This window comes from Canis lupus, chromosome 31, assembly GCF_048164855.1.
Source record: "Canis lupus baileyi chromosome 31, mCanLup2.hap1, whole genome shotgun sequence".
Lineage (NCBI taxonomy): Eukaryota > Metazoa > Chordata > Mammalia > Carnivora > Canidae > Canis > Canis lupus.
Genome location: NC_132868.1, coordinates 37,699,286 through 37,713,297, shown reverse-complemented (window position 1 = coordinate 37,713,297; position 14,012 = coordinate 37,699,286). Strand labels below are relative to the sequence as shown.

Here is a 14,012-nt window from a genome sequence, read left to right as displayed (position 1 = left end):
TCCCATTGAACTCTGAGTCCTCTGTGCTTGGCGGACGGCGTAGCGGAGAGTGGGTATCCGGTAGATGCTGGAACAAGAAGTGCAATTCAGACAAGCACCCACTCATCAGTGCAGTAACGGCCAGGAACAATTTAGGGGCACGCACATCACCGCCCTTGGCCGTAGAAGCGCATCAACGGGAGTCCGGTAAGCGCCGGTGTCTTGCGCAGTGACGAGTGTGTCAGCGCGGAGAGCCGCAGCAGCAGGTGTGCCCCAGCTGTTCGGCCTGGCCCTGAGCCGAGCTGCATCGTGGCTCCGACCGAACGTGCCCGGGTCAGTGCTCGGGAGACGCACAGAGCTGCTTAGAACAACTCCAAGAATGTGTAATAAAGAATGTGTTACTCCGGGCTATCTGCTGCTGCAGATTTTTGCAGATCTTTGTTGGTTTTGGGTTTTATTTGGGAAATTAGTGAGAGGTGGGCCTTTGGAAAAGCGGAAGCAAGCTGTTGGGCTCAGTGACGTGCTAACTGAATGAACTGGGCTGGATGAGGGGCTGGGAGTCCTGGGTGCTAAGGGGGGGTTCACGCCTCCGCCTCCCTGGTGGGCAGCCTGGGGCCCTGGCCTGGTTCCCTGCCGCTGCTAATCGGGCCCTCCTTTCCTATCACCCATCTCCTCTGGTCACAGGCCTGCTTCTGGTTCTCACAGGGAGGAAATGCAGGTGAACCCACAAACACGGGTTGCTTTTGTTCTTCAGGCTGACAGTGCTAATTTTTTTTTTTAAGGTTTTATTTATTCATGAGACAGAGAGAGAGAGAGAGGCAGAGACACAGGCAGAGGGAGAAGCAGGCTCCATGCAGCGAGCCCCATGTGGGACTCGATCCTGGGACTCTAGGATCACGACCTGAGCCAGAGGCAGATGCTCAACCCCTGAGCCACTCAGGTGTCCCTAATGTATTTATTTAAAAGAAAACGCTTTTTCTCTTTTTGTTTCATTCTAATTAATTCTTGTATTATCTGAATATCATTAGATAATGAGAAGAAAGATAGTTCGTTTTCTCCAGTGAGAATCTGGGCGCGATGAATGTGGTGCTTCATAGGAGCTATCTGCCCTCACCCTGCGTCAGCCTGCCTTGTTTATACTGGAACTGCCACTGCTTCCCACCCCGGCCCTGCCCCAACACCCCACACCCTGAACATTAAACACCGTGAACAGGAACACCATACCATGAGCATTAAAAAGGGGGAAATATCCTTAATTTTATTTTCTGGGCATGTTGACATCAAATAAATTATAGCACAGACAAATACACTCTAGATCCCTTTCCTGGTGCATAAATTCATAACCTTCACACTTAGGTTAATAGAATGGTTGTGGGGTGTTTCTTGGGTGCTGCATTTTGTATAGTCAGCTCTTGAGGTGTGAGAGAAGCTTCACCCACTTGGGGGCACCCAGGTATTTATTTAATAATAATAATAAACCAAAACCAACCGGCAGGAATTGCCAATAGAAAGTAATTTGATCTTAAGAAAAAAGGGGAGAAATACCCAGTGCAGGTAGACCGTGTCAGCATAACTCAGTGGGAAAGTCTGTGTTGAACACAGCTGACCATATCCTAAGGAAGTCACCAGACAGCCTGATTTATGGTGCCGGGTCCGTAAAACCCCAGCCAGGCTCCTCTTAGCGGGTACTTCTGCGCAGGCCTGCAGCCTTGGGTGGCTCAGAGGGAAGCTAGCAGTGGGAAGGCGGAAGGAGCAGTGACTGAGAATTCAACTGTAAGCTTCCCCGGGGCCACGACCACATTTTCTCATTGTCTGTCGTGTGCTGGGTGCCCAGCATGCTGCTGGAGATGTGGACCTGGTGACTGTCCAGTGAATGCTGCATCAGTGCACTGGGGGAATGGACAGGGAACTGAGAACGGGCAGGCAGGGGAGGGAAGATTTAAAGCAAGGATGACCTATTAATAAAGGGAGTTGGTTAGCATGAGACACAACCACAAGGCAATGCGTGTGTTGTGATATGTATTTGCTTGGCTAGAACGTTTGCACCAGAGACCAGCCTTGGTGGGGAAATTCCCTCATTACCTGTTCTACTTGAAATTCTGTGGGGTTGAGCTTTGTATTAAGTATGTGTTATGTATGTGTATATATAATAGACTTGTTCATTTGCATTTGAGCATGTAATCAAGCATCACAGACGCTCAGACACCGTGAATGCTCGAATTACAATTTTTATGGTACCATCCAATATAAATTTATGATTATAATGTTGCTTTGAGGTTGGGGTGAACGAGATCCCGAAATGCCTTTTGAATTCTTAAATAATAGTTAATTATGTTAGATGTTTTTAGGGTTCTTATTTGTTTCCCCTATTCTAATTCCTTGAGAACTCAAGGCCCAAGCAACCGCTTAGGTCACTCAGCTGCTTTATTAGCCCCTGAAGCATTAACAGAGGGTTAGTCAGCCCAGCCGGTTCAGGTCGGCTCCCCCGTGGTTCTAGCTTCTCGAATCTTGGATCCACTTTCATGAATTCAGCCCAGGGCGAATGAACCCTACACATTTGCTAGAGGCCAAACTCACTGGAGACTGATGAAGGCCAGGATACAATTTTATTTAAGAAGCTATTATTTCTGTGTAGTTCGGATAGTTTATTGGTGAGTAAAACATTCTCATACCAGGAAAATGTGCTGTGAAACCACATTAAGGTCACAAGGGTCCTTGGAGGGTATAGAGCAACGCGAGCCTGATGGCCTTAATCGTGAAGCACCATTTCCACCCTGGAAGTTTAATCCTAGAGACATTTATGGAGTGTCTGTTGCGTGTTAGGGAAAAAGGGAGCCAGCAGCCATTGAACGCTTTCTGTGCAGCAAGTGTGATGCTTGGTGCTTTTACACACTTGGTTTTACATGCTTGTGGCATATAAATCACTGTGGAGTATATAGGGCTGAAAGAACTAGCCTCCATCCTTTTTCTTTTCTTTCTTTCTTTCTTTCTTTCTTTCTTTCTTTCTTTCTTTCTTTCTTTCTTTCTTTCTTTCTTTCTTTTTTTTTTTTTTTTCTAGCCTCCATCCTTAAGGACCTTCTAGATCTGTGCTGTCTGGCTTGATATGGGTACGTGTGGCTATTTAGCACCAGAAATGTGGCCAGTCCAAACTGAAATGTGCTCTAAGTGTAAAAAGCACCTTAGGTTTCTAAGACGGAGTACAAAAGAAATGTAAAATATTTCCTTAATAATTTTTATATGAATCGTATGTTGAAATCACATAGTATTTTGGATAAATTTGGTAAAATAAAATGTCATTGTTTTCACTTGTTTCTTTCACTTTTTAATGTGACTACTAGAAAATTTTAAATGATATATATGGTTCACATTCATGTTTCGCACCATGTATTTGTTAGACGGCGCTAGTATACAGGTAGGGCACATACATAAATTGCTAGAATTTCACGATGGGCATTTAAGTTGGGGTGAACTTTTTGGAGGATACTCTGGCGATAACCCATGACTAAACAATCTGGAGCTCTGAGTTACTGTCAGACACAGAATGCTGAGCTTAAAATAGGTACACCTTCCATTGTGTTGAACTTTTTTCCCATTGGTTCCTCTATGTTTGTCCTGTCAACAGATGTTTATTTTTTTTAAGGTTTTATTTATTTATCTGAGAGAAGAGAGAGTGAGCATGAATTGGGCGGGGAGGGGGGAGAGGGACAGAGGAAGAAGGACAAGCAGACCCCTGATTCAGGGCTCGATCCCAGAATCCTGAGATCATGACCTCAGCAGCTGTTTATTGATTAATTTTTACGTCAGGCACTGTGTGAGGCATTCTGAGTCCGATACAAAGATAAATCATGGGAGAGTTCCAGATTGAAAGACGATTTGCTGTAAGGAGTGGGGTTTAGATTCTGTTGCCCCCAATAGCTGATACCAGGGGCAACTGGATAGACATCTGAAGAGGGGCCGATGTAGAGCTTTGGCAGCTCCAGAGGAGTGTGGTGACTGTTGGCTTGGAGTCTGTGTTTGAGCCGGAACCTGGAGGATGAGAGGATGTGCATGGGCAGAGATGGTGCAGGTGGAAGGGATGGACTAGATGGAGGGAACAGTGAGATCAGAAGGTCAGGGGTGAGGCTGGGGGGCTCTTGTAGGAGGAAGGGGGCAGTTCACCTGCCTGGGACATGATGTTTGTGCAGGGGGTGTGGTTACGGCCTGGACTTGAAGAGCAGGAGGCTGGGCTGCGGAATCCGGAATAATTCCTATAGTGAGTGCTTAAATGCCAGTGAACGTGTGGTACCCTAAAACAGTCTCTCAAATACCCAATGAAAAGTCCGTCTAAAATTCTAAAGGCCTGAAAGAGTCGTGGCATCCTTTTTTGTTTTTCTTCTTGAGAGTGAGGTGACTTAATGTTTAAATTCTTTTTAAAATATTTATTTATTGGAGAGCGTGCAAGTGTGAATGAGGGGAAGGGCAGAGAAGGGAGAGAGAGAGAGAGAGAGAGAGAGAGAGAGAGAGAGAATCCCAAGCAGACCCCCCTGAGTGTGGAATCTGACCCAGGCTCCAGCCCACAACCCTGAGATCATGACCTGAGCTGAAACCAAGAGTTAGATCCTTAACTGATTGAGCCACCCACGTGCCCCAGGGTTTAACTGTTTTTAAAATAAGTTCTTTTGAAATAATTACTTTGAGTCTAGTTCCTTCAAATCCTTCTAATGTCCTATTTGCTTTGTTCCAAGCAGCAACTCATTCCTCTTAGGAGTAGGGAATACAAGGCCTGAAGGCACGTGTGGGAGAATAAATGTTTCTCTCACAGCCAGTTTGTCATGATGAAAAATCATACCAACTCCGTCTTGTATTTCCCATTCCACGAAAATAGAGAACACTTCTACAAAAATTATTTTTTTGAGCAAACGAGGGCAAATAGTCCCAAAGAGTCTTTAAAAAAGACCAAATTGGTACATACCCTGTCCAAGCACAGAGAATTACAGAGGCTGGAGGACTGAAGGTGCCGAAGGGCGTTCCAGGTGGACGTAGGAGAAGGCCATCTGGGTCCAAATCCCAGCTCCTCCGTCCACCAGCTTTTCTGCTCACTCCTGACCTCGCCAGATCAATGCTTTTTACGTCCAGCCCTTGACGGCTACCTTTTTGCTTTCTGTCAAAGCCCCTTCTACTCACCTTTTCATCTATGGTCCGTTGTGTTACCTCGCTCCTCGCTTACTCTCCTGCAAAACCCAGTGTCGGTGAAAATCAGGGTTCTGCAGGCACAACTCTGCTCCAAACAGCCGAGCATACCTGGGACACGCGCGCACACACCTCTGGTGACCCGAACTCCATCCCTCCACCCTCTCCAGGGACGCTCAGCGCTCTCTGGCAATCCTACCACGTTCGTTCTTTCCCTTTCTGACTGCTTCACACCTTTGCCTCTTTGCTCAAACCTCTACTATCTCCTCCTGTCTGTCTGTCTCGCTCTCTGCTAATGATCCTGCTGCTTTTTTCACTAGGAAACTAGAAGCAGCGAGAAGAGGAGCACCTCCTCTCCCCCCTGCCACATCCTCCTGCCTTCACACATACCTGTGTCCCCCAGAGCTGCGCTCTTTTCCGTGGATGAGCTGTGTGTGCTCCTGGCCGAGGTCCACTACCTCCGACCCACCGGGTCTGGTGCTCTTGCCTGTTCAGAACTTGGTTTCTGCAGGATTCTCCTACTAGCTTCGTCCGTGTTCCTCTATTCACCGGGTCATTCTTACTATTCGAACATTCTATAATATCTCTCTTCCTCAAAGATACCCCTTTGAATCCTTTGATACCCCTTTGAATCCACCAGCTTTGCCCCACTTCTCTGTTCCTCTTTATTTTTTTTTTTAAAGATTTGCTTATTTTAGAGAGGGGGGTGGGTGGGAGAGGGGCCAAGGAGGAGAGAGAGAGAGAGAGAGAGAGAGAGAGAGGGAGAGAGGAGAGAGAGAGAATCTTAAGCAGACTCCACGTTGAGCATGATGCCCGACTGGGGGCTCAATCCCACAACCCTGACATCAGGCCCTGAGCCGAAAACAAGACTTGGATGCTTGGCTGACTGTGCCACCCTGGTGCTCTCTCTGTTCCTCTTTAGAGCAAAACTTGTTTGATGAGGGAGTTGTCTGCTCTTGCTGTCTGCAATTCCCTACATTTTACTCTCTTCCCAGCGTTTTATGAACATTTTTGAACATACAGCAAAGTTGAAAGATTTTTAAAGTGAATATCCCTGTAACCACCACTTAGACTCTGCAACTAATGTTTTGTCTTATTGCTGTAATGCATATCTTGCCATCGACCCATACCCCTATCCTTGCATCAATCCATCTTATGTCTGATACATTTTATTTATTTTTAAAAAGATTTTTTTTATTTATTCATGAGAGATACACACAGAGAGAGGCAGAGACACAGGCAGAGGGAGAAGCAGGCTCCATGCAGGGAGCCCCATGTGGGACTCGATCCCAGGACCCCAGGATCACGCCCTGAGCCAGAGGCAGACGCTCAACCACTGAGTCACCCAGATGCCCCTAATACATTTTTTTTAAATAAAAACCTTTATCTAAAAATAAAACCCCTTTATCTCGTTTTTTCATTAATTAATTAATTCCAAATTCTTGTATTATCTGAGCCAAGGCAGACGCTTAGCCACTGAGTCACCCAGGTGCCCCTGCTTGGATATGTTTTAAACTAAGTTGCAGGCATCAGTGCATTCTTTCCTAAACACTTCAGTGTGCATATTATTAAGTGGAGTTCAGTGTTTATAGTTATTTTCTCTTTTGAGGTGAAATTACACTGAAATGCACAAATCTTGAGTGAACCCCTCAGAATTCTGATGAATGCACACCCACCTCTGCGATCCAACCCTTATCCAGGGATGGAATATGGCCATCAGCACAGAAAGCTCCCTCGTGCTCTAGTAGGTACTCTTTTTGGCAAATTTGCTCACTGAGCATTTATTTTTGAGACTCATCCATATCATGTACATTTTTCGTGCCTGCCTTTTGCTAAGCATCATTCCATTGGCCATATCACTGTTTGTTTTTCATTTTCCTGTTGATGGACACCTGAGCTCTTTCAGGTTTGAGCTGTTATGAAAAACTTACTATGAGCAAACATAAAAGTCCTTTTGCGGATATGTGTTTCCTTTTGACTAAATACTTCGGCATGAAATGATTTGGTTACGGGGTAGGTATATGTTTAGTTCTATAAGAAACTGCCAGAACTGTTTCTAAAATGGTTGTATCATTTTATATGCGGACCAATAAGTATATGAGAATTCTGATTGTCCTATATTCTTGCCAGCGTCTGATTTTGTCCACTCTGGTGCTTATGTATGTAGCGATATCTTACTGTGCTTTTTATTTAAATTTCTTTGATAAATATTAACATTAGGCATCTTTTCATGTGCTTACTAATCTTCCTCTGTGAAATGTCCCATCAAATCTTTTGCTCTCTTTTTATTGAACTATAGTCCTTCGTCGGATATATGATTTATATTTATTTTCTTCCAGGCTGTGATTTACCTATTTGTTTTCTTAATGGCATCTTTTTTTTTTTTCCTTAAAGATTTTATTTACTTATTTGAGAGAGAGAATGAGGGAGAAAGAGAGCGTGAGTGGGGGGAGGAGCAGAGGGAGAGGGAGAAGCAGACTCCCTACTAAGCAGGGACTATGATGCAAGGCTCGGTCTTGGGACTCCGGGATCATGACCTGAGTCAAAGGCAGATGCTCAACCCACTGAGACACCGAGGTGCTTTTCGGTGAACAGAAATTTTTAACTTTGATGAAGTCTAATTTTTTGTTTATTGCTTTCTGTGTCATTTCTGAAAGCTTTACAGTTTTAACATTTACATTTAGGGTTATGATCCATCTGAAATTAATTTTTAAAAAATATTTATTTACTTGACAGAGAGATACAGAACCATAGAGCACCAGTGGGGGGAATGGCAGAGGGAGAGAGAGAGAGTAGCAGACTCCCTGCTGAGAGGGAGCCCCACGCGGGGCTTGATCCCAGGAACCTGGGATTGTGACCTGAGCTGAAGGCAGATGCTTAACTGACTGAGCCGCCCAGGTGCCCCTGAAATTAAGTTTTGTGTATAAGATTGGGGGTTGAGATTTATTAATTTATTTTTTGTCACACAGGAATTTAGTTATTTTAGCATCAGTTACAGATCATTTCTTTATTGGATTTTTTTGTTGATTTGTGAAAATTGAAATGCCCATGTAAGTGTGGGTCTGTTCTTGAGCTCTCGGTTCTATCCTGTTGCTCTGTTGATTCCATGTCAGTATTACACTGTCTTGATTACTATAGACTTACTAGTCAAAATCTTAAAGTCAGATAGTATAAACCCTCCAACTTTGGTCTTATTTTTTATAATTGCTTTGGCTCTTCTAGGCCATTTGCATTTCTAGACACAATTTAGCACCAGCTTGTCAATTTCTACAGAAAAGTCCAGAGAGATGTTTGTGATTAGGATTGTTAGATCAGATCATTTTGTGGAGAACTGACATCTGAACAGTATTTAGTTTTTAATCTATGAACATGGTATATCCACTTATTTAGATCATCAATTTCTCTCAGCAATGTCTTGTAGTCACATTCTCATTTGAACTCACTCCATGTGGGTTCTTGTGACCAGGTCCCCTAGAACCACTCGTCCCATCACCAATGTCCTCTGTTGGTGTGTCTAATGGCAAGTTCAGTCTTCCTGTTTATTTCTCAGCTGCCTTTGATGTAACTGATCACTGTAGAGTTGAAGCATTTTGTTCACCTGGCTTCTGAATCATCATGTTTTTCCATGCTTTCTCATCGGCTCTCTTTTGGCCTCCTTTGCTGTATTCTTCTCTTCTTCCTAACATTTAGATGTTAGAGGGCCTCGAGCCTCAGTCCTTAGCCTTCTGTGCTTTATCCATTCTCAGTCACATGGTATAAATATGTTATTTAAGGCCAATTTTATAACTCCGTTCAGAATCCCAGACTTCTATATCCAAACCCCAGACGACTATATCCAATATTCTACTGATCCTCATTTGGGTATCTAAAAGATGATATTAGGGGCACGTGGGTAGGCTCAGTCAGTTAAGCATCTGACTCTTGATTTCAGCTCAGGTCATGATCTTGGTTGGGGTCATGAGATAGAGCCCCATGTCAGGCTCCATGCTTAGTGCAGAGTCTGCTTGCGAATCTCTTTCTCCCTCTCTTTCTCTCCCTCCCTCCACTTGTGTGCTCTCTCTATAAATAAAATAAATAAAATCTTAAAAAAAAAACCCTAAAAAACGAAGTATATCACACTTAATCCATGCAAAATGGAGCTCTTGATTTGCCTCTAAAACATTCTACTCCTCCTTACTCTCCACCACCCACAGTAGTCCCAGCTCAGTAACTGGACTTTTCTCTCTGTTGCTTTATATGTCATAGTTAGAGTGTTCCTTGACACCTCTTTTTCTTTTACATCCCATACAGAGGATGGACAGCTCACATCAGAAAATCCTCTTGGGTCTGTCTTCACACCAAGGCACCAACATCTCCCACCTGGCTTACTGCAAGATTCTCCTAAGTAATCTGCTTTCTCTTAGTCTATTCGTTAGCCCCACAACTGGAATAATGGTTTAAAATGTCACAGCATTTCACTCCCCTCATTAAAACCTTTCAAGGCTTTTCCATTATATTTTGGCAGAAAAAAACTGCAGTTGTTTACATAGCTTTATGATCAAACTTCCCTGTTTACTGACTTAATTCTCTTCTGTTGCTCTTTCTTTTACAGCCTCTGACTGCATTGACCTTTCTGTTATTTTCGAGCACTCCAAGCTTGTTTTGACCTCAGGGCTGTTTGTTTCTTCTGCCTGGAACCTTTTCTCCAGGTAATTACAGCTTACCTTACTCCATTCAGGTCTCTGCCTAAGTGTCATCTCCCCAGGGAGGCTTTTTCTGACTACCCTACCTAAGGAATGTGTGCCTACCTGTGATCACTCTACAGTCCCTAACTCTGCTTTGGTTTTCTTCTTAGTACCTACCATTATCTGGTTTGATATTTATTTGTTGATAGCTTACCTGTCCTAATAGAATACAAGTTCCCCAAGGATGGGGCATTTCTGCTTGGAATCATTAAATGCTGTTAGCAATGCCTCTCACATAACAGGTGCTCAAAAAATATATGTAGACTGGATACCTGTGGGCAAGTTCACCTTGCTGGCCCCATTTTCTTCATTTGAGAAATGGGGAAAATAATGGTATGTACCTCACAGGGCAGATGTGAATGTCAAAGAAAATATTGGGAGTAGTAAGATAGTGTGGTGATAGTGTTGGCTGTCATTTTGTTGTTATTATAATTGCTACTTAGTAATATAAATGATTTAGGTCTCATAATCAACAGATATGAATGCTATGTAAGGTAAAATTAATTTTGCCTGGTGTATGCTTTCTACAATGGTTGATTTTAGAGGTGTAACCTATGATCTGCAGTTATTGATAATTTAGTTGGGGGAAACAGGTATAACTACATGAAAAGCTAAATGCGATAGGATACTTAACCAATCCAGACCGCAACAGAAATATCAGGCATGATTAATTGTCTAATGCACTTGCTGCTGATTATTCTAGGTGTGATACATAAAAACTTTTTTTTTTCTTCTAAATCCAGGTGATCTGAGAAGGTTTTGTGGAGGCTGTAGGTTTGGGTTGCCCCAGGGAAATCTGGGGAGGATTTTAGTCTATTACTGGTTGTAAAGGGAAGGGCATCACAGGTCCAGGTCCGGTAATGACACAACCCGAAGTGGGGTGGTAGAGGGTGGGGAGAGGAAGAAACTAAGGGGGTGTGTGTGAAGAATTGAATAAACCTTTGTGACTGGTGAAAGAAGTATAAGGAGGAAGCTGTTTGAGAGCAATGTAAAGGAAACGGGGTAGGCACAAAAGCAAATGGCTTCAGGCCACAGGAACCGCCAGGGCACCAGATCCTTCCAGTTAGGTAGATTGGGCAAGCAAGGCAGGAAGTGCTTCTGGGTGGTTAGGAAAGAAGGGAACATATCACAAGCTTGTTGCAGGCAGGTTCGGTGCCCTTCTCGCCCTGCCCCTCTCTCCCCGGGCTGGTGGCCGGCGGGTTACCCTACAGCACATTCAGGGGGTGGCTGTGCTGGGCCCGTGCGTCCACAGAGAGGCAGCAGCAGGAGGGCTCCATTCTTCTGTGCCCAGGATCTAGAAACCAATTTTGAACTTCTGTTCTTGCCCACAAGAATTCCCACTCTTAGTTTTTAGGTGATGCGAGTAGGAGACAAGTGACCCATTTTTACTGTGGCTCCTTATTAAAGAAAGAAAGAATAGGGAACTTGGAAATTAAAGGCCCATTAATAAACATACTAATTTATGTTTTAACGGGCATGCTAAGAAATACCCAACTTGTTTTTCAGAAGACCGTATTATGTCAGTCGTATAAAGCCACATTGTAGAGAGGAAAAGAGTGCATTGTATGAGAAGGCGCCACGTAATCTGTGAATTGATCCGGTTATAAAAAAAATAAATAAAGATAGGTTATTTCGTTGGCTATGAGATAAAACCTGCTTTAATGATACCATTTGGTGTAAATTTGCGGTGACCTAAAAGGCTGTCTGTAACCTACACCTTAAGTTTCTTCTTTTTACCAACTTACAAAATGTTGTTACCTTTTGGGGGTTAGAGTAGGTTTTAGAGCTGTCTGTAGCAGTTGAGGAAGTGACCCTGTAAAAGCAGCAAAGTAAATAAAATATAGATATGAGCCGTGACAGATGTTGCAGAATGGAGAGTGGAGGTGAGGACAATAAGCGATGTTGTCACGAAGGCAGTGCTGGCGACACGTGTCACGGATTAAATAATAACGCCCGTTGGCGGGCACAGTGGGGGGAGGACAGAGAGGGCGTTGTTTCAGCTCGTCTATCTCATCTCAGACTAATTGCTTAAGTACAGGCTTCTGTGCTGGCCATAGCCAAAGGAGAATTAGATAGTCGAAATACTGTAAATTTTGTGACCCACTCTGGATGGCCAATGAGAACTAAATAAAAGAGCTTTGAGCCTAGAATCCAAAGCATTGTTAGCCTCGCCTGCAGATGGTAACCCGGAGGGAGGCAGCATCCTCTGGCCAGGCTCTGTGCTCACCGTGCCTGCCTCCCCAGATCGGGTTCTAGCTGATGTGACAAAAGGCATAGACTTCACGTGCTCCTCTGCGCTCCTGACAAAGCCCCACAGAGGGGGATGGCAGGTGCCACGTCCTCTCACCTGCACCACTCCCTGCCCCCCCCCCACCCCAGGAGTGGGGTCTTCCTGGGTTGTGGCCTCTCTGAAGTGTGACGCAGTTGGGGTTGACTTTTCCTCCTCTGGGCCTTTGTGATGAGCTAATGAGCTGATACACGTGAAAGCACTTTGCTGACACAAATGAAGGGATGAAGTATTTTTATATACTATTTTTAGGATGTGTAGTCGGTGGAGGAAAGAACACACAAGTCAGAGCGCCTGGGTTTGAACCCTGGGTGGTTTCACTAGGTTCCCCCCTTTTCTGAATTCCTTTTAAAAATATCTTTCTGTGGGTTTTTCTTTTCCTCCTTTAATCAGATAGATGTTCTTTTTTTAAAATATTTTTTAAAGATTTTATTTATTTATTAATGAGAGACAGAGAGAGAGAGAGAGAGAGAGACACAGGGAGAGGGAGAAGCAGGCTCCATGCAGGAAGCCTGACGTGGGACTCGATCCCAGGTCTCCAGGATCATGCCCTGGGCCGAAGGCAGGCGCTAAACCACTGAGCCACCCAGGGATCCCCAGATGTTCTTTTTCTTTTTTTTTTTTTAAGATTTATTTATTGATTTTTGGAGAGAGAGAGAGAAAGCATGCACGTGTGTGCAGAGAGAGAGAAACCCCACTGCAGTGGGACTTGATCTCATGACTCTAAGATCATGACCCGAGCTGAAATCAAGAGTCAGATGTTTAACCAAATGAGCCAGTGAGGGGCCCCTAGATGTTCTTTATTTTTGTGGGATGCCATTGGCAATAGTGAAATCAAGGAATCCCTTTTCAGAATAATGTTTAATGCCTAAACTAAAATGCATAAAATTAGAATGCATAGGATTAGGAAGGAAACCATTTATACTGATCTACAGTTATCCATATATCAAAAAATATGTAATATTGTTTTACATATATATACTTTATTAATGCATTGCCTATCAAGAACTAGTGGCAGGTCTAGTAACTACTATAATTTTGAAGCAGTGACGGGTGGAAATGATACTTTGTGACAATTGTAATGTGATATGAAGATATCTTTGACTTCACAGGTCACAGGTATGGCTCCTTTTACTTGGATGGTTGCCTACATTCATAATGGAAGGGAATGCTCAATTTCAGTTAGAGGTTAATAAAAATTAAAACAAAAGTGTCCCCCCACCCGCATCCTGACTTCTGTTTGAGATCCTCAGGAACCCCTTGCCTTAAAACTTCACCCTGGGGGCTCCTGGGCAGCTCAGTTGGTTGAGCTTCCAAATCTTGATTTCGGCTCAGGTGATCTCAGGGTCCTGGCCTCCAGCCCCGTGTAGGGCTCTACGTGGGGAGCCTGCTTCAGGATTTTTCTCTCCCTTTGCCCATCCCCCTACTCGCTCATTCTCTCTCTCTCTCTCTCTCTCTCTCTCTCTATCTTGTAAATAAAATCTTAAAAGAAACCAAAGTCCAGCTCCTGGGCCTGTCTCTGCCAGCCCTCTGCCTGCCAGGGGCCTCCTCCCCCCGTGTTCCCAGCAGGTGACCTCAACACCCCCCACCAGGCTCAGGCCGCAAACCTAGCTTCGGGAGAGCATCCCTGCTGCCTGCCCTGCTGCCCCAGCCCCTTGGTCTCGCTTGGGAAAATGTAAACTCTTGTAAATTTGCAAGTCCTGGTCTGCCCTTCCTGTGGCCTGGAGATGTCTTCTTAATTTCTACTCCGCAAGGCCTCGCGCCTACTCAGCTTTCCCCCATGCCCATCTGGTCCCTTTCTGGGTCAGACTCTCTTGGTGCCTCTCTGCCCCTGTCATTTGCCATCAGGGGAC

The 14,012-nt window shown here is 44.4% G+C and overlaps 1 protein-coding gene across 6 annotated transcripts in view; it reads left to right on the top strand.

The window, feature by feature from the left end:
• The window catches only part of PLD1 (phospholipase D1), a 204,424-nt gene that overhangs the window by 22,772 nt on the left and 167,640 nt on the right, over positions 1 to 14,012 (top strand). For 2 of the 6 annotated variants that reach the window (XM_072808082.1, XM_072808080.1), the window contains exon 1: positions 9,740 to 9,836. The exons of the other annotated variants lie outside the window; for them this stretch is intronic. The gene's annotated coding sequence lies outside the window, so the exon portion shown is untranslated. Of the gene's footprint in view, positions 1 to 9,739; positions 9,837 to 14,012 lie in introns of those variants that run through there. 6 annotated transcript variants of the gene reach the window in all.